Below are 24,076 nucleotides of genomic sequence, written 5' to 3' on the forward strand. Positions count from 1 at the left end.
CTTGGAGAGTAAATGAGATTTATTTGAGTTATATACCTGAAATCCATAATCAATAATCTGCCCAGTTGGTGTGGCTCAGTGGTTAAACATTAACCCATGCACCAAGAGGTAGGTCACTGGTTTGATTTCCTGGTCAGGGCACATGCCCAGGTTATGAGCCAGATCCCCAGTGAAGGGCATGCAGGAGGCGGCCAATCGATGTTCTCTCTCATTGATGTTTCTATCTCTCTCTCTCCCACTCCCTTCCTCTCTCTCTAAAAATCAATAAAGAAAAAAAATTGTAATCAATAATCTGAAAAGTGCTTTGAAAGAGTGATGTCATGGGAGCCAAAGAAAAGAGTTTTAAGAAAGAACTGGTTAACAGTGTTAAATACAGCAAAGGTGTACAGTGAGCTAAAGCCTGAAACCATCTTGTGGCAACTCTGTAACCTTTCCACCACAGCTTCATTTGAAGGTTAGAGGTAAATATCAGAGTGTAGGGAGTTAAGTGACTGAAAGGCCAGATAGGGAGAAAATGTGAGTATAACATTTGAATCATCCAGGATAGACTAGGTTATGCTGCAGGAAGAAACAACTCTCAAATTTCAGTGGCTCAACACAACAAAGGTTTGTTTTTCATTGTGCTACATGTCTAATTCAGATTATCAGGGTGCTCTGCTCACCACAGTAGGCTCCACTCAAAGTACACATTTACAATTGTTGCAACAAGAAAAAGAGAGAACTGCTGTCTAAGAACAATTAAGTGCTTTCTCCTGGAAGCAGTACCAGTCACTTCACTCTTATTTCACTAGCCAAAGCAAGTCACGTGGCCAGACAAGGCAGAGAAATACAACTTTACCACATGTCCAGAAAGAGACCCAGAGATATGTGTACTCAACAGCCCTCATGAGGGAATTACAGCACCACTAGCTATAAAGGGTTGTTAAGTTTGAGAAGAGATTTTTGTTTGGCTGGTTTTAAGATGGAACACACAATGGTACTGGTGAAATGCATTTCCACAGCTCACGCTCTGTGCTCTAGTTGTGCAACACACCCAGTAAACACCATTCATGTCTTACCTCTCTTCAGGAACATCCTTCCTACTATACTGCATTGGGTACAACTTGCTTCAACTTCAAAACTCTGCTCAAGAATCACTTCATGCATGAAGCTTCCCTTTGATGAGGCTACTTGTGTCTGATTTTATTTAGGTAAATATTTTTTTTATATTTCCATTGATGACTTATTTGTATCTTTCTCATGGGTTTTGAAGTTCTTTCCCCTAAGTCTTTAAAGGGCAAGAATGTTCTATTTTGTTTTCTTTTCTTTCCGTGGGGTAACCAACCAGAAGGTATATGCTCAATCCCCGATGTTGGCCAAATAACTGGTTTCTCCATGAAGACCTTTCTGCAGAGTTGTTTGGATCTGACTACTCTGGGCCTACAGAGTCATTTATACAATGGTTTATGAAGAAAACTACAGCTTGTTTTTTTCCATGGCTGAAGAGGCAGGAAAGTGAGCAGTAGTGTCCTAACTCTATGGAAACTCCACCTGTGTACCAGCACCATGGCAATTTTGTTTAATCTGCTCACTGGGACTAGCCCAAACCTGTGAAGTTCTCACTTTAAAAATTTGCACATGCATCCACCGCATATTTATGCACTCACATTCGTATGCAAAGAAGTTGCTATCAAGATGAGACACCTCATCCAGAAGGCTTAAGGCTGTGCTGTTTACATGGTGACAGATTTATTCTGATTCGCCTTCCTTCTCTCATCTGGTCCTCCAGGACCATGGCCATACATTTGCTGGGCACCTCTCTAGGTTCAGAATAGAGTCAGTCCTGTGGGACATTGTGTGCTAACGGGCACCAAACTAAGCATCAAAACCATAACCTAGACCTCATTACACAATCCAATCTACTGAGCTAAACAACCACAGATATGCAAACTCAGGAGGACTTTGGAGGTAAAACAGGTGCATATGCATTTTGGTAAGGATTTCCATTATGCTCAGAGCTGAAAATTTAGACTCAGTCATTAAATTTTTGAGCCAGAAGTAGTCACAGAAACCACCCACACACAGAATAAATAGGTCAATACATAACCCAGACAGACCAGAAAGGCTTTTTTAAGAAAGGAAAAAATTTATTGAGAATTGTGTTTAATGAAAAGATGGGTTAGGCAGCAAAGACATTGTATGATTAGGGAAAAGCTCAGCAGTAGCTATTTGGATGTGTCCTGAGGACAAGTATCTATTGTGGTCCATTGAATTTACTAAATACCATTTCCACAGAGGTGAGAAAATGCAATTTTTGATCCTGCTCATTTTAATTCTTGATTCAGGGTAGCAGAAACACTAAAAAAAAAAAAAAAAAAAAGCTTGCAGCCAAATTGTAATCATAAATAATTTTCCTCTCAAGTGAGTTGACTCCAGTTGGCACTTATCGGCTTACAGTTCAGCACAAATGTTTTTATAATGAGCCATAAAATGGGGAAAGTATAGTCTAGACTGGCAGTTAGAAATCCTGCTGCTTTCTCTCAGCAACTCGACTGAGTAACTAGCCAAAACTGATAATATCAGCTCCCTGACGCGTTAGGTGGGGACAGGATCTTACATTTTAAGTGGTGCAATATGTTGTAATAATGGGCAATGTGTATACTTCAGGGCTGGCCTGTCTGGGCCACTGAGTGGCTCCCAACACAATTGCTGGTTGCCCCTCCCTATCTCTACCTCTACTCACTAAGCACACATTTCTTTTTATTCCCCTCCACTCCTGCCTACTCCTCCAACATTCTAATTCTCTCAATTGTTCTCCAGTCTAACATATAGTTTCCCTGCTAGTGGAACCTACTATTAAGCTTCTTAGGAGGGTTAAAGAGACCACTGTCCGATTTTCTATAGTGATGATGCTACTGAAAAGGAAGCTCTATCGGGGCAAAACCCATGTCTGCCTTGCACATAGTAAGCATTCAATGGATATACGCATGTCGCATTTAATACATTTTCAGTAGTTGAAACACATTTCTCTTAAGTTTTCTGATGAAAATATTGTCAAAATGTGTCCCTTCTGCATTCCCCGATATCCTAAAGTAGAAAGAGCAGAAATCAGCTTGTTATAAACTGAATGTTTGTGTCCCCATAAAAGTTATATGTTGAACTCTAATCCCCAGTGTGATAGTATTTGGAGTGAGGCTTTGAGAGGAGATTATTAGGTCATGAGAGTGGGATTAGTGTCCTTATTAGAAGAGACTAGAGAGCTAGCTATCTCTCTCTCTACCACACAAGGGTATGGGAAGTTAGAAGTCTGAGCTCTCACCAAAACTTGACCATGCTGCCACTCTGACTTCATACTTCCAGCCTCTAGAACTATGAAAATAAATTTGTTGTTTATAAGCCACCTAGTCTATGGTACTTTGTTACAACAGCCCAAACAGACTAAGACACTGTTTATGGAATATCAAGACCTCAGTTTTTTCCAGCCAGCCTCTCAATCAGTGGTTCTATTTCAGTAAAATCAAGAGAATATAAATGGAAATAGAACCAGAAAATAGTTTAAATGTCCCCAACTTACTCATTTAGAACCAGACTTCACAGAATTTTGGAAACTCATGTTGTCACTGCTGTCTTTCTAATATTTTCCCCTGCAGCTAAAAATCTCATGCCATTAAACAACATCAAAAAAAGGTAACTGCAGTATGAAGTCTGTGGGAAACTCTGAGACATGGGAGCCTTTTATCAGAGAGGTGCTAGGTTGCAGATCAGCAGATTTGCTGAAAGAGAGCAGGTCCAAACTGTAACAGAAGGAAGTAGGCAATATTCGGCACTTCTGATCTATAAACAAGGAGAGATGTTTTCCAGTTTTGCTCTTCCAGTACTAAATGTTCTGACGTATCCCTCCAAATTTCATTGACTTGTAACCAGAACAGGCCAGTCAACAACTACTTACTAAGCACTACTATGGCCAATGAAGCCCTTTAAACCATTATTCAATTTGTTTATTCCATGACATGTTTTTAATTTAGAGACTAAAATACTAAAATCACCTACTATAAATTCAGGCTGCTATTTTAAATTTGAGGCTGTTTTTGCCAAGACCAACAGAAATTTTAGAATAAATCATCATTAGGACAACCAGCATCCTACCTTCCAAGTCATCTTTAAGGAAAAGGTCTACAACACTGCTGTTCTTTGAAAACAGAAACACAAACTACTTTTACAGGAGGGTCTTTGCAGACCATTCCTGCAATTTAAATTTAAGTAGAAGAGAATAACTTAGGAAATACAAAGATCTGTAATGTATTATAGTTCAAGAAGGTAAAACTAAGTCTCACATCATTTACCAACGGGGTGAAAAATACTTTCGCTTAATATCACAATTTAATTTTGTGACATACCTTTTGGCCACCATATTTCAACACATGGCCCAATGGTACTTTGCCCAGTTCCTATGTTATCCACGGAATCCTCATCACAACCTGCACCTCAGGGAGGGAAGTTAGTATTTATCAAGGAAAGAGAGCCCAACAGAACGATGTTATGACAACTTTACCCAATCCCAACATGTCCCCCTATTCAATATTAGATAAACCTTTAAATCTAGAAATGTAATGGCCACATCATACTTTAGCATATTGAAGAATCCCTAAACCCCAAGGGCCAAAATTATAAGGCAGACAGTAATCTTTAGTACAATAATTTGAAACCAAATTTTATCTCCTCCCAGGCACTTTAATGTGAAAAGAAAAAAAGAAAAAAAAAACCTTAAAAAGTAATGAAATAGTCTTATCCACAGATAAAAAAAATCACCTAAATCATTAGACTTTTTATAAATATATAGAGCCTGAACAATATAACAAAACAAAAAAAATCATTTTTAGAAAACTGATAAAGTGAACACTGGCTGGTTTGGCTCAGCAGTTAGAGTGTTTGCCTATGGACCAAAGGGTCTCGGGATTGATTCCCAGTCAAGGGCATGTACCTGGGTTGCCAGTTCAGTCCCCAGCCCCAGTCAGGGTTATGTAGGAGACAACCAATCAGTCTGTCTCTATCACACCTCTCTCTCTCTCTCTCTCTCTCTCTCTCTCTCTCTCTCTCTCTCCCCCCCACCACCCTTCCCTCCCACCCAATCTAAAAATCAATGGAAAAATATCCTCAGGTGAGGATTAACAACAACAACAAAAAGAAAAGAAATAGATAAATTGATTAACTTTTTTTTATCCAAATCTTTCAATCTGAGAAAGAATATGAAATAACACCCTTTCCCCCCTTTTTAAAGTGAGTTCTCTGATTTGGGAAAACTGTAATGTCCCTCCCTCCTAAATAAATATTTTTGTTTATTCTTTTGAAGTTTAAAAATTAGTATTTTTATTATTACAATACTTAATATCATTAGCAGATGTAACAAAGTATATGCAAAATTGGCTTAACAATTTTCAGACAAAAATACATTATATTTAGGTGGTATACTTTTCAATAAAAGGGAGAATAGTTTAAAACAATTTAGAATCTAACTCATTAAAAATAATGCTATTGAATTTTTTAAACTCTAAAAAAATCATGACACCAAATTATTAATAAGTTTATCAACTGCCACATGCGGTTCATGGAAACATTCTGCTCTACCGTAGACAACCTTGTAGTTTCAAATAGTAAACAGTAAGACATGAAAGAGATTGTAATGCACTAACCCATGGAACACTGCAGAACTTCCATCCAAGTTAAGACAAGGCACATGATGGACACTGAAAAAGAAAGAAGGAAATTAACTATTCTATAATGCTAAATATGAATTAGGAACACTCTGAAAAAGTATCTCACTTATCTTCACAGCAAACTTTAAAATCTATATTATCCCCATGCAAAATAGGAGGAACCCAAAGCTCCATGAGGTAAATAATTAGCCCAAGGTTTGTCATTAAGTGATCACTGGGGTCCTAAGTTATTTTCATGTGAACTGTACTGCACAGCCTCACTAGTATAGGTCTACATTTGTGTTTTAAGATCACACTTTTTCTGAGCCCTCCCTGGAGACACAGAAGGCTCGGTTAGTGCTGGCATGCTACAGAAGAGCTCAGTGAGTTTGCATCCAGATCCTGAGGCTCAGCTTTGCATATGTGAGTAATAAAGCTGGTCAGAGGCAAAACTGTGAAGTTGGCAGTCATGGTCTTTACTGCCTCCACCCTACTTTCCCCTGAGGCACCCTGATGCCTTGCAGATGCCTGGCACCTTCAGCTGGCCCAAGTGCTGAAATGGATTGACCCTCCAGTCTTGCTTTCTTCTACACACTGCAGATTGTCTTGAATTATAATCACCTGCGTGCCCACCTCACCACACTCTCAACTAGATTGTGAACTTGAAGAATACAGAGAGCATGTCATTTTCCTCTCCTCTATGGTACTTACTACAGAGTAGTTGCTCAGTGAATATTTGTAGGAAAAAAAAAATGATGAGTCTTAAACTGGGCTTCCCTTCCAAGACTAATCAAAATACTCTAGGCCTGTATTTCTACCCTATAGTTCTTCAATCTTTGCTTCTTAAGGTGACAGACAACTAATATTATGTACTGTTAACTTATTAAGAAATGACTCACTGCTTGACCCTCTCAGATCCTATGTAGCAGTATTGTTGTGTGTGTGTTTATGTGTTTTAAAGTCTTTGCACTATACCCATTAGTTATTTTAAACTTCGCCATTTTGACTCAGGTTATTAGAGAGAACAATATCTCAGTGAGATTGAATATGGAACAATAACAATGTCTTAGGGGCACAGCCAGCATTCCAATGCCTAGGCTGGTCTGGTTAACACTAGAAAACAACAGACAGAAAGAGGAATGAATGCTAATACTACAACTTGACACGTCACCTCATTTAATTCTCACAATATTCTTTAAGACAGGTACTATCTCAAGTTCATTGAGAAAAAAAAAAAACGAGGCCCAGAGAAGTTATATATTTTGCCAAGACCAAATATGGAGTTAATTGTAGAGACAGGGTTCATATTTGGTCTGGTGATAACTTTTTTTTACTATTCTTGAGTCCCCTGCTTCTAAAAATCCATGCAGCAGCTGGAAGACTGAAGAAGTAATCTATTCCAAGGAAGTTTACCATGAGGACTAGAACTGTCAACCTTCTATTCATATAATAGAGTTTCAATTAATTATGGATTTTATTATATTAGAGACTCCTATATATTAAAAAGAGGTTGTTATTATTTTATTATTTTTTTTTTTTTTTTTTTTTTTTTTTTTTTATTTTTATGAATTTTTATTTATTTTTTTGTTACAGATATTTTACCTTTTTACCCCATTGGCACCCCCCACCCCACCCCCTCCACCCTGTCCCCGGCTTAGTTGTCCATGTCCATTGGTCATGCATACATGCATATAAGTTCTGTGGTTTATCTCTTCCCACCCCCCCACCCCCCATCCCCTCTTCTGAGGGATGTCAGTCTGTGCCCTACTTCCATGTGTCTGGGTCTACTGTATTCCTCAGACTGTTATGTTCATTATATTCCGTATATAAGTGAGATCATGTGGTATTTGTCTTTTTCTGCTTGGCTTCTTTCACTTAGGATAATACTTTCCAGGTCCCTCCATGTCGTCTCAAAGGATAAGAGATCTTTCTTTCTTACCGCTGCATAGTACTCCATTGTGTATATGTACCACAGCTTTTTGATCCATTCGTCTACTGGTGGACACTTGGGCTGTTTCCAGATTTTAGCTATTGTAAATAGTGCTGCTATGAACATGGGGGTACATATATTCTTCCTGATTGGTGTTTCAGGCTTCTTAGGGTATATTCCCAGCAGTGGGATCACTGGGTCAAATGGAAGTTCAATTTTTAATTTTTTGAGGTAGCACCATATTGTTTTCCATAGCGGCTGCACCAGTCTGCATTCCCACCAGCAGTGTATTAGAGTTCCCTTTTCTCCACACCCTCGCCAACACTTGTTGTTTGATGATTTGTTGATGGCGGCCATTCTGACAGGTGTGAGGTGATACCTCATTGTTGTTTTAATTTGCATCTCTCGGATGATTAGTGATGTTGAGCATTTCTTCATATGTCTCTTGGCCATTTGTATGTCCTGTTTGGAGAGGTGTCTATTCAGCTCCTCTGCCCATTTTTTAATTGGGTTCTTTGTCTTCCTTTTGTGGAGTTGTGTGAGCTCTCTGTATATATTGGAAATTAACCCCTTATCTGATACATCATTGGCAATGATGTTCTCCCATACAGTGGGTTGCCTTTCCATTTTGATGATCGTTTCTTTTGCTGTGCAGAAGCTTTTTAGTTTGATGTAGTCCCATGTGTTCATTTTCTCCTTTATTTCTGTTGCCTTAGGTGATGTATCAGTGAAAATTCTGCTCCGTATGATGTCCGAAATTTTGTTGCCTACATTTTCTTCTAGAATTTTTATGGATTCACGGGTCACATTTAAGTCTTTTATCCATTTTGAGTTTATTTTTGTGTATGGTGTAAGTTGATGGTCGAGTTTCATTTTTTTGCATGTAGCTGTCCAATTTTCCCAACACCATTTATTAAAGAGGCTGTCTTTACTCCACTGTATGCTCTTGCCACCTTTGTCAAATATTAATTGAGCGTATTGCCTTGGGTCCATTTCTGGGTTTTCAGTTCTGTTCCACTGGTCTATATGCCTGTTCTTGTGCCAGTACCAGGCTGTTTTGGTTACAGTCGCTTTGTAGTATAACCTGATATCTGGTAATGTGATCCCTCCAACTTTGTTCTTCTTTTTCAAGATTGCTGTGGCTATTCGGGGTCTTTTTTGGTTCCATATGAACTTTTGAAGTATTTGTTCTAGTTCTATGAAATATGTCGTTGGTATTTTGATGGGGATTGCATTGAATCTATAGATTGCTTTGGGTAGTATGGACATTTAATTATGTTAATTCTTCCAATCCATGAACAGGGTATGTTCTTCCACTTTTTTATATCTTCCTCTATTTCTTTTTTCAATGACCTGTAGTTTTCTGCAAATAGGTCCTTTACTTCTTTGGTTAAGTTTATTCCTAGGTATCGTAATTTTTTTGGAGCGATGGTAAATGGGATTGTTTTTTCAGTTTCTCTTTCTGTGAGTTCATCATTGATGTACAAGAATGCCGTCGATTTCTTGACGTTAATTTTGTATCCTGCTACTTTGCCAAATTCATTTATTAAGTCTAATAGATTTTTGATGGAGTCTTTAGGGTTTTCTATGTACAATATCATGTCATCTGCAAATAATGACAGTTTCACTTCCTCCTTTCCAATTTGGATCCCTTTTATTTTTTCTTCATGTCTGATTGCTGTGGCTAAGACTTCCAGTACAATGTTAAACAAGAGTGGCGAAAGTGGACATCCCTGTCTTGTTCCTGTTCTTAATGGAAATGTTTTTAGTTTCTGTCCATTGAGTATGATGTTGGCTGTAGGTCTTTCATATATGGCCTTTATTATGTCGAGATATGATCCCTCTATTCCTACATTGCTGAGCGTTTTTATCAGAAATGGATGCTGGATTTTGTCGAATGCTTTTTCAGCATCTATTGATATGATCATGTGGTTTTTATTCTTCATTTTGTTTATGTGGTGTATCACGTTTATTGATTTGCGAATATTGTACCAGCCTTGCATCCCTGGAATGAATCCCACTTGGTCATGGTGAATAATTTTTTTGATGTATTTCTGGATCCGATTTGCTAGTATTTTGTTCAGGATTTTGGCATCTATGTTCATCAGGGATATTGGCCTGTAGTTTTCTTTCTTCGTAGTGTCTTTTTCTGGTTTTGGAATTAGAATTATGCTGGCCTCATAGAACGTGTTTGGAAGTCTTCCTTCTTCTTGAATTTTTTGAAATAGTTTGAGGAGAATGGGTGTTAGTTCTTCTTTGAATGTTCGGTAAAACTCCCCCGTGAAACCATCTGGGCCTGGGCTTTTGTTTGCTGGGAGAGTCTTGATTACCTCTTCAATTTCCTTAGTTGTTATTGGTCTGTTCAAGTTTTCTATCTCTTCCGGGAATAGTTTTGGGAGACTGTGTGTTTCTAGAAATTTGTCCATTTCGCTGAGATTGTCGAATTTGTTGCCATATAGTTGTTCATAGTAGTTGTTAACGATCTTTTGTATTTCCGTGGTGTTGGTTGTTACTTCTCCTCTTTCATTTCTGATTTTGTGTATTTGGGTTCTCTCTCTTTGTTTCTTGGTGAGTCTAGCTAAGGGTCCATCAATCTTGTTTATCTTTTCGAAAAACCAGCTCTTTGTTTCATTGATCCTTTGAATTGTTTTTTTGGTCTCTATGTTATTTATTTCTGCTCTGATCTTTACTATTTCCTTCCTTCTACTTGCTCTGGGGTTTTCTTTTTGTTTGCTTTCTAATTCTTTAAGTTGTGAGGTTAGACAGTCAATTAGAAATTTTTCTTGTTTTTTGAGGTAGGCCTGTAGTGCTATGAACTTCCCTCTCAGAACTGCTTTCGCTGCATCCCATAGATTTTGTGTTGTTGTGTGTTCATTTTCATTGGTTTCCAGGAAGTTTTTGATTTCTTCCTTGATCTCCTCGGTGACCCATTCATTGTTTAATAACATGCTATTTAGCCTCCATGTGTTGAAATGTCTTTGCATGTTCTTGTTGCAGTTGATTTCTAGTTTCATGCCATTGTGATCTGAGAAGATGCTTGATATGATTTCAATCTTCTTGAACTTGTAGAGATTTAGTTTGTGTCCTATCATGTGGTCTATCTTTGAGAATGTCCCATGTGCACTTGAGAAGAATGTGTATTCTGTAGTTTTGGGGTGTAATTCTCTGTAGATATCTATTAAATCCATTTGGTCTAGTGCTTCATTTAGAGTCTCTGTTTCCTTGCTAATTTTTTGCCTAGAGGATCTATCCAGTGCTGTCAACGGGGTGTTGAAGTCCCCAGCTATGATTGTATTGTTGTCGATTTCTCCTTGGAAGTCCTCCAGAAGATTTTTAATATATTTTGGTGCTCCTATATTGGGTGCATATATGTTTATCAAGGTTATATCTTCCTGTTGGATAGATCCTTTCAATATTATGTAGTGGCCGTCTTTGTCTCTAGTTATGGTCTTCATTTTGAAATCTATTTTATCAGATATGAGAATTGCTACCCCAGCTTTTTTTTGCTTTCCATTTGCTTGGAAAATTTTTTCCATCCCTTCACTTTCAACCTATGTGAGTCTTTTGTTGAGAGATGGGTCTCTTGTAAACAACATATAGATGAGTCATGCTTTCTTATCCAATCAGCTACTCTGTGTCTCTTTATGGGAGCATTCAGTCCATTTACGTTTAAGGTGATTATTGATATGTACTTATTTATTGCCATTTTTGTTTAGTGTGGTTCTATTTTTGTTCCCATTTCTACTGCTAATTACAGCAGTCCTTTTAACATTTCTTGCAGTGCTGGTTTGGTGCTAATGTATTCCCTCAGCTTTTTTTTGTCTGGGAAGCTCTTTATTTGATCTTCTATTTTGAATGATAGCCTTGCTGGGTAGAGTAGTCTTGGATTCAGATTCTTGTTTTTCATGACTTTGATTACTTCATGCCATTCCCTTCTGGCCTGTAGTGTTTCTTGTGAGAAGTCAGCTGAGAGCCTTATGGGGTTCCCTTTGTAGGTAACCTGTTGCTTATCTCTTGCTGCTTTTAGGATTCTCTCTTTGTCTTTAATTTGTGGCATTTTAATTACTATGTGTCTTGGTGTGGGCCTGTTTGGGTTCTTCTTACTTGGGACTCTCTGTGCTTCTTGAACTTGAATGCCTTCTTCCTTCACCAAATTAGGGAAGTTTTCTCTCACTATTTTTTTGAATATATTCTCTATCCCTTGCTCCTTTTCTTCTTCTTCGGGGACTCCTATGATGCGAATATTATTACGTTTCCAGTTGTCCCATAGTTCTCTTAAGCTGTCTTCCTGTTTTTTAATAGTTTTTTCCTTTTGTTTTTCTGATTGGTTGATTTTTTCTACCCTGTCTTCTAATTCGCTGATCCGGTCCTCAGCTTCCCCTACTCTGCTTTTTAAACCTTCCAATGTGTTTTTCATTTCGGATATGTCATTTTTTATCTCTTCTTGTTGGTTTTTAATTTCCATTTGGCTTATTTTCAGTGTCTCTATGTCCTTACTCATGCTGTTCAGCTTCCTCAAGATCATGGCTCTGAATTCTAGCTCTGTTAACATGCCTAATTGCTCCACATTGATCTCATCTTTGGTGGAGGTGGTTTGCTCTTTCATTTGGCTTCTGTTTCTGTGTTTCACCATTTTAGCTCTCACTCTGGGCTTTGGAGCCTGTCAAGTTCTCCCTGTGGGTGTTGGTGTTCTGCTGTTTGTGGCTCCCTCTCCTGTGTTTAGATGAGCGAGGGAGGACCCGCGTTGAACACCACTGTCAAGTCTTACTTTCCTGGTTAAAGTTGCCAGCCCAGGAAACGTACTGTTATCCTCTAGCTTTTTGCCTGGAAGCTAGCAGTCTAGGTTAATTGATGAGTTTTGGGTTGTCAGTTGATTGAAAAACTCCCTCTGGTGCTCAGCCAAGGGGCTTTCACGAGGGTGGGGCAGATGCTGGTCCTTAGTGAGCCTCAATTAGCACTTCAATGGCCCACAGGGTGGGGTTGGATCTCCGAGGGAGGGGCTGCTGCCTCTCTCAGAGCCCTGGGAAGAAGCAATGTGGCCACCGTCCTGAGTGGCTGCACTCAGCCAAAGCTCCGAGAGCCCTCCAAACCCCGAGTGTCCCGACACAGTTCCAGTCCAGTCTGCCCTCCCTCTGCCGGAGCCCAAGGTGAGTGGCTGTGGCTGTTTCAGCCTCTGTCCCGGCTGCGCTGTGGGGCCGCCTGGGAGTGTAACCCGCGGGCGCCGCTTACAGCTAAGGCCGCTGCCGAGCTGCCGACCGTGCGCTCCCAGCCCCGTCTCGCGCCTTCGCAAGCCTACCGGGATGGAGTCAGTGTCCCTCGTTGTATGGTCCTCGCAAGCTGCTTTTCTGTTGGTTTTTCCCGTCGATTTGTCTGTGTTATAGTTGTAATTCCAGTTTGGTTCTGGGAGACGGTCTGTGTAGCTCCGTTCACTCCGCCGCCATTTTTCGATCGAGGTTGTTATTATTTTAAAAGAAGGTTGTGAATACTGACAACCAACCTGAGACTCACTAAGAGAAATTCATACTAAAATAACCTCAATTGTTTTGTGATAATCAAAATACAGTTGAATCTTACAACGAATGTCACAAAGTCTCTCATGATTATCATGGGGGAATGAATACAACAGGGATTGTTAGGGGGTCTCATTGCTATTTAAAAAGTCATATTCAATATTATTATATCTCAATATACTAATAAATATCTAGTGCTTTGTAAAGGCCTTGCTTAATTTTTAGAAATGTGTTTTTTAATGAATGCAAATAACACATGTTCATTGTTGAGAATTTGAAAATCCTAAACATTATATGGAAGAAATTAAAATCACTCCAAATTCCAATATTAACTTTGGGTTTATGTCCTTCCAGTCTCTCTTTTTTTAAGTGTCCAAATGTATGTGTGTGTATGTACATATGCATTACACACACAACAAATTGGTTTTGCATTATACATAAACTTTTATAACATGCTGTTTACATGAAATATTTTATGACTATTAAACATTCTTCAAAAACATAATTTCTAATGGCAGCCTCATGTTTCATTTACAAATTTATTTTATTTAACCAGTTCTTAACTGGAATTTTGATTTTGTTTTTAGAATTTTATAACTTTAAATGTCAGTGATGAATATAAGTGTAGACAAATCTTTGTGCATATTTCTTATTATTTTCTAAAATAATTTTATTTTCTCTGGCATTTATAAGTGTGTTAGGGAAAACAGAATGCACATTTTCATGGCTTTTAACGAGTTTATTATGGTAGGAAAGTTAGGAAGGGATTCAGGATAGAAACATGATCAATTAAGGAAGAGCATTTGGCTGAGATGAACTTGAGCTGCATTTTCTAGGTAACTTGAGCTTAGTAATTAGCAGAATTGCAGAGGAGAAGACCCAAGTCACAAGGTCAGGTCATGTCTAAGAAAGGTATTCAGGGCTGAGTGCTACAATTTAATTAGAGAATGTGATAAATCAGGGAACTTATAGAAGAGGGGGACTGGGGATAATAAAGGATCTAAAAACCACATTCTATGAGGAAAGGTTTATGTTTATGTTATGTTTAGTCTGCAAAAAGGTGAATTGGATCAGAGGATTCCATGTCTATAAGTGTATGAGAAGCTTCCACATCTCTAGTTTCAAAAGGATGAAACAAGAGGGAAATGGTACAAATTATAGGGTGGCCAAATATACCTCTAAATTAGGAACAAAAAACAATTCTAAAATTAAAGAGTTGCCTGATGGAGTAAATGAGAGCCCATCACAATTTGTGTTTAAGCAGAGATTGGAAAAGATTATCTTATAATTCATAAAAATAATTCATGTTGTTTCTTTATTATTCATTTATTTTATGGGGCATCAAATGTGGGCTAGGCCTATACCAGTTGCTGGAGGGACCAAGAGGAATAAAACATGGTCAGGCAAATAAAGAGTTCTCATCTACTGGAGGATATTGATAAGAAGGGTAATGGGAAGGAAGACAGCAAGAGGAGAACTCATGTAGACTGGCAGGACTTGACTTAAGAGGTAATTCCAGGTGCAAGGGCATAGAAAAGATGCACCAGGTCTCAAGAGCAGAATCAGTCCACCTGTGTTTCCTCTGCAATTTGAAACTTCTAAGGCAGTCCCTGAGGGTCCAATGTTCTGCCAGAGGGAGAATTCCCCAGGTCCAGGAGGGTATTTCTGAAAGTGGTGAGATTATAGGCCTAGAATCTTAATTGAGGTCTTCTCCTGAGCCCCAGTAGTATCAACATATAACTAACCAATTTAGTCAGTTAAGTGCTGATGGCCTTATAAAATGTTGAAAATTATATATATATATATATATATATATATATATATATATATATATATATAAATGTAACCTTCACTGGATGCTCCAACAGTTTACATTCACCAAAGTGCCTAGCTGTCATCTCAATAATAGCATCTGCATAGGTGCAAAGAGGAAAATAAATTCTAAATTGATTTTTGACCTTGTTTTCGCATAAGGAGAGCCCTCTGAATATGTCAGCATCAGCCTCATAAAAATAACTGGGCATGTGGGGAAGAAAAGGAAAAAAGAAAATGGGCAGAGTCATAAAGGAAGATAAGGTTAACTACATATTAACCAGCATCTATTTCCAGTACAATATATCATAATTATTTTCCATTAGTAACACTTTCCAGTCAGCTACTACCCACAAGGTAAGATGGTTAAGATCAACAATGTGGGTAGATGGAGTGAAGCCCCAATTGAGGGCATTTCAGTACTCTGAGTTCTTGCTCTCTCTTCTAATTCTACTTCTAGAAAGATAATAGATAGATGATAGATATAGATAGGTAGATAGATGATTGATAGATAGATAGATAGATAGATAGATAGATAGATAGATAGATAGATAGATGATAGCTCAGTAAGCATTTGTGGCCTCAGACCTTTATACCACTCTTACTTCACTTTTTTGGTCACTATTAAAATGTATATTCTTTGGAAAAATTACGTATTATTCTATCAGACATTGATACTCCCTAGGGCTAGGGATGCTAATGCAGTATCACTACACTTTAAAGCTTAACTTGAGAGTTACTGAGGAAATGAAATGAGAATGTATTGGCCACAGTAAGTCCAAAACTGATAAACGTATTGGCCGCACCATAGGTGTTCAATGAAGGCTAGTTTCCTCCTTCCACAGCCATACCTCTTACACCTTGCTTCTCCCCTAAATAGAGTAAAAGAATCACATGGCTAAAGTCATGCTAATTTTCCAACTGAATGGTCCAGACTTGGAGTGATAACAAGTACAAACTCCTCATGTGCTTCGGTTCTTTGCCATAGCACTTTATTTTACCAACTATGTACCATTCTCTTTTTCTTAGCATGTAAGTCCTCAAAAAATGCTGATTTCCTCTGTTTCTCCTTCTTCCAGAGTAAATGAGCTTTCTCTTCCATTTAGTTCAACTTTATTACATTCACCTCAATGGATATAGTGTCTTTTAGATACTATATGCTACATTGGGCTCAGCTACCCAAAGTTACAAAATGCACAGTATGGTGTTCCAGAACGCCTAATACTTCTGAGAGGCTAAAGACTGGCTGAGGTGGTTGGAGGGTTTCTCATAGATGAGTCACACTGCACTTCGCACTTTTAACCCAAATTTCAGGAGAGATGCTGTGAGTCAGTCTTCACTGGTAGACATTGCAGAGTCTAGCACATGCTCAGAATGCTTTTTTCCATCGAAATTCTAGATTTGAATGTAAGAGCAACATGTTGCCTTTGGAACCCAGATTAACCCAGTTTGCTGAGACCATGACTAAGCTTATCTAATATCAAGGATTTGACAAACATGTTTAAAATTAGGCACATTCTTTCCTGTAGGCATTGGGTGTGGCTAAAGAAATAAACCTGCTTTATTTCCAAGCATGACTAGCATTTTGACAAAACGGCTTATGTTTACAAAATCAACAGCTCAAGGATCATTTTTGCCTTTCAGGCATCTTTTCCAATGACCCCCAACAAGTCTTCATTAAACTATATATCTCTCATTTTGAAAAGGCTTAAATGATGTGATTAGGAGAAATATGCAAGACATTATCTAGAGTAGTTCCAGAATTTTCAAAAATGTAAAGGATGTGTATTCTTATTCAACCTTCAGAGAAGTTAAGAGGTGTTAGGTCCACAAGCCCGTGGATTTGTTCTCACGTGATCTCACATCAGCTAAAGTCTTTACCCTCTCATTCATGTGGAGCATTTTTCCAGGAAGGCAATATAACTCTGATGCCGTCTCCAGAACAACACACTATGCCTGTCTTCACAGGAAATTTACTTGATAAATCCAAAATTTTAACTCCTAATACCTAACATTTACTGCATCTGTGTCATATGTCTGGCACTGTGCTAAGTGCTTTCCATGAATTATCTCATATGACACAGAGAATATGATGATGTCCACTTTACAGATGAGAAAATGGGTTAGAAAGTCACTGAATCAATACCACCAGTAAAAGGCAGAGCAGGGATTTGATCAGACCTCACTGGACCTAGACCCGCATTCATAATAGCTGTGTCTAACTTCCATGAATAGAAGAAACTCTTTAGAGCTGGAACAGCCTGACCACTGTGATCTCCAGCATAACCAATCTCTCTTCTTATGCCAAAAGCCAGATTGTTTGTTTGTTTGTTTGTTTTTTGATCAAGCAGAATATAATGGACTCATACCCCTACACATACACTTTTCATATAGAAAGTCCTCATGAACGTATACAGAAAGTAAAGATATTTACTAACAGCCATTAAAAAAAGAAGTGCAATCTCTATACAGAGATCATCTAAATGTGAAGTGATATGATTTCTTGCAATTTCTTACAATTTGAAGAATTCTGATAAATCTCTTTTCTCAGAAAATTTCACATTCAGGTTTTGGAACGCAAACACTATGAGGACTATTCTTTTGCTGAACATTACCCTTTTTGTGCTATCCCTATTTTAAAATACAAATATTACTGGAAGAGTAACATAATAAGTCATGAACAATTTTGTGTAGTTTTATTATAACCCTCAGTTCCCATGAGTTGGAGAAAGCATTGGGGAAGCATGAATACACAGTGGGCCTTAGCAAAAACAGAACAAAAAAATCCAATAAGCATCTAGGGGTTGTCTGAAAGTCAGTGAACAAGTATGCAGACTGACCAACACACAAGAGGGTGATGATATATCTTCTGTTTTAGGGGGAGCTAGATTATTCTGTTTGCTAACATACCAGTAATGTGATTTTGATATCTAAGTTATTTCCCAACATTATTTGTGGCCTCTGGGCTTTCTTAACATTCTCATATTCTATACCTAATGATTACTTTGCTTATAATAAAACACCCCAGGATACTTTCTAAACATTCCTAGTGAATAAAAAGATAGACAAGGACTTTCACTTCTGGGAAGATAGAGCAGATATGCCTTTCTCTTTTCCTCCCACTAAGTACAACTAAAAACCATGGATATTATATATAAAACAAACATAAGAGACTCTGAGAGGTGGAGAGAAAAAGACAAACTGGCTGTGGAAGTTGGGACCTACGGAAAAACACAGCAGTGAGTTCTCTGGATTTGTTTTTCCTTCATATATCCCAGAATGGAAGCTGAAAAGGTCAGCAACCCAGAAATGCCAGTGGGTACAGATAAAAGTGCCCTCCAAAAGTTTGCTCTCTCTAGCCTAAGGATTATAAAAGGTAGCAAAGAAAGAAAGATAACAAAAAAGAAAACACTCACATATCACTCTCTTCCAGCCAAACATCAGAAAAAAAATTGTAGCACCACCTATTCATACCAGCTAAGGCCAAGTGGAAGCCTGAACTGCCACCTTCATGAGGCTTTAACAAGGCACCTTAATACCCCCACCAGGATGGTGTCACAGTAGGCTAAATACCTAACTGGGATATTTGTCCCGGCCCACCAGTAAGGAGCTGCTGGCTTAAGCCCATGGTGTCCACCATTTGTGAAGTGTGAACTGCCACCCATACATAGTAGTGATGAAGTGCTCCCTCAGAATGGTGGGATGATGTAAAAGGAATAAAAATGGGAACCCAGGTCTTTTACGATTGTCAGATGTAACAAAGCCACTAGGACAACAAAACGCTAAAACTCCTCTCTCCATCCAGAAACAGTGAGGAGCCTCTTCCCCCTCCCCAGTTCAAGAAAGGATGAGTGTGAAACCTGGACTTTTACCTCCACCTGATAGTAGCAAAGTGAGATTTCCCTGCTGGAGCAATTTCATGGAAACAAACAAACAAAACAAGCTAAAGAAAAATGTTTATATAAGATCCAGAGTCTCATAACACAATCTGAAAATTTCCAGGTTTCAATAAAAAAATAAATAAACAAAAAACACTCAACATAGCAATAACCTAAAAGATCTCAAACTAAATTTTATAAAAATAAAGAAAACAGAGATGCTAGAATTATCTGACAAAGATTTTAAAGCAACTGTAATAAAAATGTTTCAGTGAGTACTTACAAATACATTCAAAACAAATGAAAAATTAGAAAGTCTCAACAAAAAAAAGTAAAAGATATAAATACAAGCCATATATAAATTCTGGACATGAAAAATATAATAACTAAAATGTTTTTTTAAACTCAGTAGATGAGCTCAGTATCAAAGGAGAGGGCAGAGGAAAGAGCCAGTGAACAATAAGATAGAACAATAGAAGTTCCCCAACATGAACAAAAAGTTTAATTATAAAAAGAATACCCAGGAGCCTCGAAAACAATATAAACACAGTTTATTTGAAAAATATACATTTTGAGTTACACGTGTATGCTATTTGACATCTTCTACCAGAGCTTTGGAAACTAAGAAATTTGATCATGGAGATTAAATAATTTATGTTAATTTTTTAAAAAAATTTTATCCTGGAAGAATGAGAACAAGTTGAATTGCACGTGGAGATATTATTGATGGTGCAGAATGCTATGATGAAAGAACAGTGTTTGTCATGGGCCCCAGAGGTAGGGGAGTTGCAGTCTATATATCACCATTCCTAACTTGGAGTTTCAATCTAAAGGTTTATCAGTACGATCTCTGACAGCTTGGGAGTTTCAGAGACTGGAACTTCCCAAAACAGCATCCATTTTAGATTCAGTCAAACCCTAGATTTAAAAGCTGCTAAATCCCCTGAGCTGTCATTCTGGCTATGTAAAGTGCAATCCCTGGGGTACAGATTTGGCTGTTCAGCTGATGTTCAACAATGATCATTTGCTGCCCCACAAATACATTATGCAGTTCATTGCTCAGGAAAATTTTCCCTTTGTTTGAGTTATAGGGATTAAAAGCATTACAGCTTAATCCCTTTGCTGCATCCAGGCCATTTTGAAATTGAATGTTTTTTCTATTAACTCTCCTACTGGGAACCAATTCACTGCCACTGTAGCAAGGAGCAGGCAATCCTCATTAATTACAGAATTTCTGCCCTTCTGCCTCTGTGAGTCTTTCTAAAATACCTAATAACAAAAGCACTTAAATAAATCTATGGGGTTAATCAATGTTTCATGTAATTTGGAATAAGAAATTTCAAAGCCTTTCAATAAAAATAGTGGGAGAGAGATATGAGAACTAGTAGATTAAAGAAACCAGTGTTTAAAAATTCATATGTATTAAGGGCTCAAGCCATATCAACTCTCTAACCAAAACAAATCCATGTTAGAAAATCAGCACACATTTGGTTTATTACAATTCTTGAAATGGAGAACATGAGTTTATCAATTAAATTAATACATTCAGCTCTGGCCAGGTGGCTAAATTGGTTAGAGCATTGTCTCGTACACCAAAAATGTTGCTGGATTGATTCTGGTCAGGGCACATGGGCTCATACCTAGGTTGAGTGTTCAATCCCCATTCAGGCCAGAACATGTACGAGAGGCAAGCAATTGATGTTTCTTTCTCACATTGATGTTTCTCTCTCTCCTCTCTTTCTAAAAATCAATTGACATATCCTTGGGTGAGGATAAAAAAATTATACATTTAATTTAGAGGCTATAATGTTGCTGTCAGATTTATAGCCTACAGTTTACAGAGACCAAGGTGTAATAAACTGTCAGGAAAGGAGGCTGTCTGTCCATTGGATCTGCTTTCAGTAGATGGGTTAGACTAAACGTTCTTCATATGGGGACCACAGATGAATAAGGCCTTCAACTTTGATTTCCTTTGTCAGTGGAACCCATGGAGAAATATATATTTGAAGAACATATCTGATGGAAAAATGAATATTATACTTTATGTACTATAGAAAATGGAAGAAATCAGAGCCGGGGAAAATGTAAGCATCTCAAATGTAAACTAGCACATGTTGATAAATAAATCTGCCCATTGAGTAATAAAAGTGATGACTTCAGAATAATCAGCATCACAGGAAGACCACTGAAAGGAATGTTTGTTTCTATGCTTAAAAAACAGAATTTGTATAAAGTTAGTATTCACAACCTACTTCAACATATTATTTATCACTGGCAACCTTGTTACTATTTGGAAATTATTTCATACATCAACGAGAGTCAGCTCTAGTTTACACTGTATATCATGATTGTTTTATACTGTTTTATTTCCTTACACCCTGAAATGAGATTTATATTATAGACCTATTCTAAAGAAGAACAACGATGCTTGCGAGACATTCAAGGATGTTCAAGGGAAAAGCATTATGCTGGATACATTGTGAAATTATTATATGGGGCCAATACACACAGACAGAATACTTAGAATAAAATTAGCTATTTTTACATGTGCAGTGAGATACACCTCTTTGAAATTTGAAAGCTGAAATCATCATTTCTGCTTTTCCCTAAATATTTCCCTAGGTGTTGTACCCTTTCCTCAAGATAATCTGTGCATTCAAATGTTGTACATTCATTTATTTTATTTAGCAAAATTGGATTCATTCTGGATATCACAGACTATTCACAGGTGTTCCATTTTATTTTCTAATAAATATCTTCTTCCCCTGTCCCCTCTGTATATGTTGTTTACTTTTTGTAATTTGAATGTAATCATTGTCACCTGTATTACTGGGCTTCTATGTTTGCCTAAGGCATTATGCTAGATACTAGAAGAGATACATAGTTATGAGTCCTGATTGTCCCACTCCAGGTAGCTTGCATTCTAGTGGGAGAAAAAGACATAAACAAAACCCACAAGGAGCACACTGAGGGCCTGCTGTTCAGAGGGTGGCTGTCAGACAGGAATTCTCATCTGGGAGTTTTTTACAGAGACAGAGGAAGAGGCCCCTCACCAGTCCTACTGAATCAGAAACTGCATTTTAACAAAATTCCCAGTACAGTATGAAGATTAGACAATGGGGTTGGTGTTGAATATGAATTGAATATGCTAAAAAAACAGCCTCAAATTTCCACACAGTGCCCTGGACAATGTGGCTCAGTTGGTTGAGCACCATCCAGAACATCAAAAGGTCACCTGTAAGATTCCTGGTCAGGGCACATACCCAGGTTTCCAGCTCAGTCCCCAGTAGGGTGTGTGCAGGAGGAGCTGATTGATGTTTCTTTCACATTCATGTTTCTCTCTCTCTCTCTTTCTCCCCCTCTCCTTCCTCTCTCTCTAAAGTCAATAAAAACATATTAAAAAGATATAAACTTCCACACTAGCATTGATAGAACAATTTTGTAAGAACTGCTTCACAGTCATTTTCTAGTGTTGTATTTTGATTTTGAATTTTACCTGGGTCTGAGGATAGTTGAGCAAGGCAGGTGGATAGGGATCCATTTAAAAATAAATAATTTAAAGGCTTTGAGAAATTTCTAAAGTTAAAAGATGCCCCAATTCTGCTTGTCATTTTGTGCGTCAGATTTTTTAAATGTAATTCAGAATTCTCCTGACACCACTGGCTTACAAGTAAAACAAAGGTCAGATTTGCTGTAATATTCAAATTACATAGATTTCTAGCTCCCCTGTGGTCAGAGGAGCAATGAATGCAGTTATTCATCTAGATAATCTTTAACACCTTACTCTTTTTAAAAAATGTTTATTGTTGTAAATTATAGATAACATTAAATTTACCATTTTAATCATTTTTAAGTGTGCAATTCAGTGGCATTAAGTACATTCATATTGTTGTGGAATCATCACTACTACCCATTTCCAAAACTTTTACATCACTCCAGATAGAATCTCTGTACCACTGAACAGTAATTCCCTCTTGCCCCTCCCCCAATCCCTGACAACCACCATTTACTTTCCATCTCTATTAATTTTACTACTTTAGGTACCTTACATAAATGGACTCACAGCATATTTGTCCTTTTGTGACTGACCATTTCACTCAGTATAATATCTTTATGGTGCACCCTTATAGTATGTGTCAGATGGTTATTCCTTTTTAGGGCTGAATCATATTCTATGATCTGTATATAACACGGTTTGTTTATTCACTCATCTGTTAATGGACATTTGGGTTGTTTTCACCTTCAGCTGTTGTGAACAGTGCCTCTATAACAGCTTTACTGTTTTTATGTTACAGAGTGTAAAGCTGTGGAAAGCTATCTTTGCCTTGCTGTCCAACTGAGCAATCTCGGCACCTTTTATGGAAGCTGTCACCACAACATAATAGAACCCCTGGGGGACATGTACCCCATTACACTTCACTGTGGCTGAAGTGTAACCTCACTGCCAGAATAAAGACACTCCATTGTAAGTTCTAGTCATTACTGCTGCTGCTAACTTTTACCAAAATGCAGAATTCCTCATGGGAAGGACGACATGTCCTCCCTTTGTGTTAAGTTTACACCCAAAATTGACCTTGCTGTCATATACACAGTGTGGAGTGTCATCTGTTCCTGTCATTCGAAGGCAGCTACTTCCCCAAAGCTCATAATAATGGCACTCCATGGGTGGGTTAGAGGTGATCTCAGTACCAGGCAGAGCATTCCAGAACCAGTTCTCCCCACCAACAACCTTGCCCTGGGATGCAATCTAAGGAGCCAGTTTTCCTCAGTTATTTCTTAATGACTTTAATTTCAGGGGAGTTCATTAGTCTCTTTTTGTTTGTTTGTTTCTGTCTCACCTCCATTACAGTTACTGTCAGTCCCTTGAATGTGCTTTTAAAACTTTGAATCACCAAATGAAAGAACTGAGATCTGCAGTGTTTCCATCCCATGAGCCTCTGTGTAGCAGGCGCTTTTTCAGAATGTGGACCTCATGGCCTCCAACATCTGTAGCACACTGGGTTCCGTGGAGGGGCGTGAGGACTCCATCTGCCTGCAGAACCAGAGCCAGGCCCTGGCTTATTCATCAAGTCCCATTATAGTGTCTCCCAGGAGAGGAGTGAGTATTTGCCTTACACCTCTGTGTTACTAAATGATGCCATTCAAGTGTTTTTTCCCAAACTAAGGGAGTCCACCCAAACAAGACTGAACAGCTCTTCCCTAAAACTTGGAAAAGACATATTTTAAATGATTTTCCAGCCTAAAACAATTTAAAGCTGATTTCTTCTGGAGACT

At 38.1% G+C, this 24,076-nt stretch overlaps 1 long non-coding RNA gene across 1 annotated transcript; it reads left to right on the forward strand.

The window, feature by feature from the left end:
* Nucleotides 1–1,074: 1,074 nt before the first annotated feature.
* Nucleotides 1,075–23,860, forward strand: LOC118620830. The gene is made up of 3 exons (XR_004957542.1): nt 1,075–1,190; nt 23,098–23,267; nt 23,652–23,860. It is a non-coding gene; the product is annotated as an uncharacterized LOC118620830 (long non-coding RNA).
* The last annotated feature ends 216 nt before the right edge of the window (nt 23,861–24,076 follow it).

Source organism: Molossus molossus, unplaced genomic scaffold (genome assembly GCF_014108415.1).
Source record: "Molossus molossus isolate mMolMol1 unplaced genomic scaffold, mMolMol1.p scaffold_m16_p_8, whole genome shotgun sequence".
NCBI lineage: Eukaryota > Metazoa > Chordata > Mammalia > Chiroptera > Molossidae > Molossus > Molossus molossus.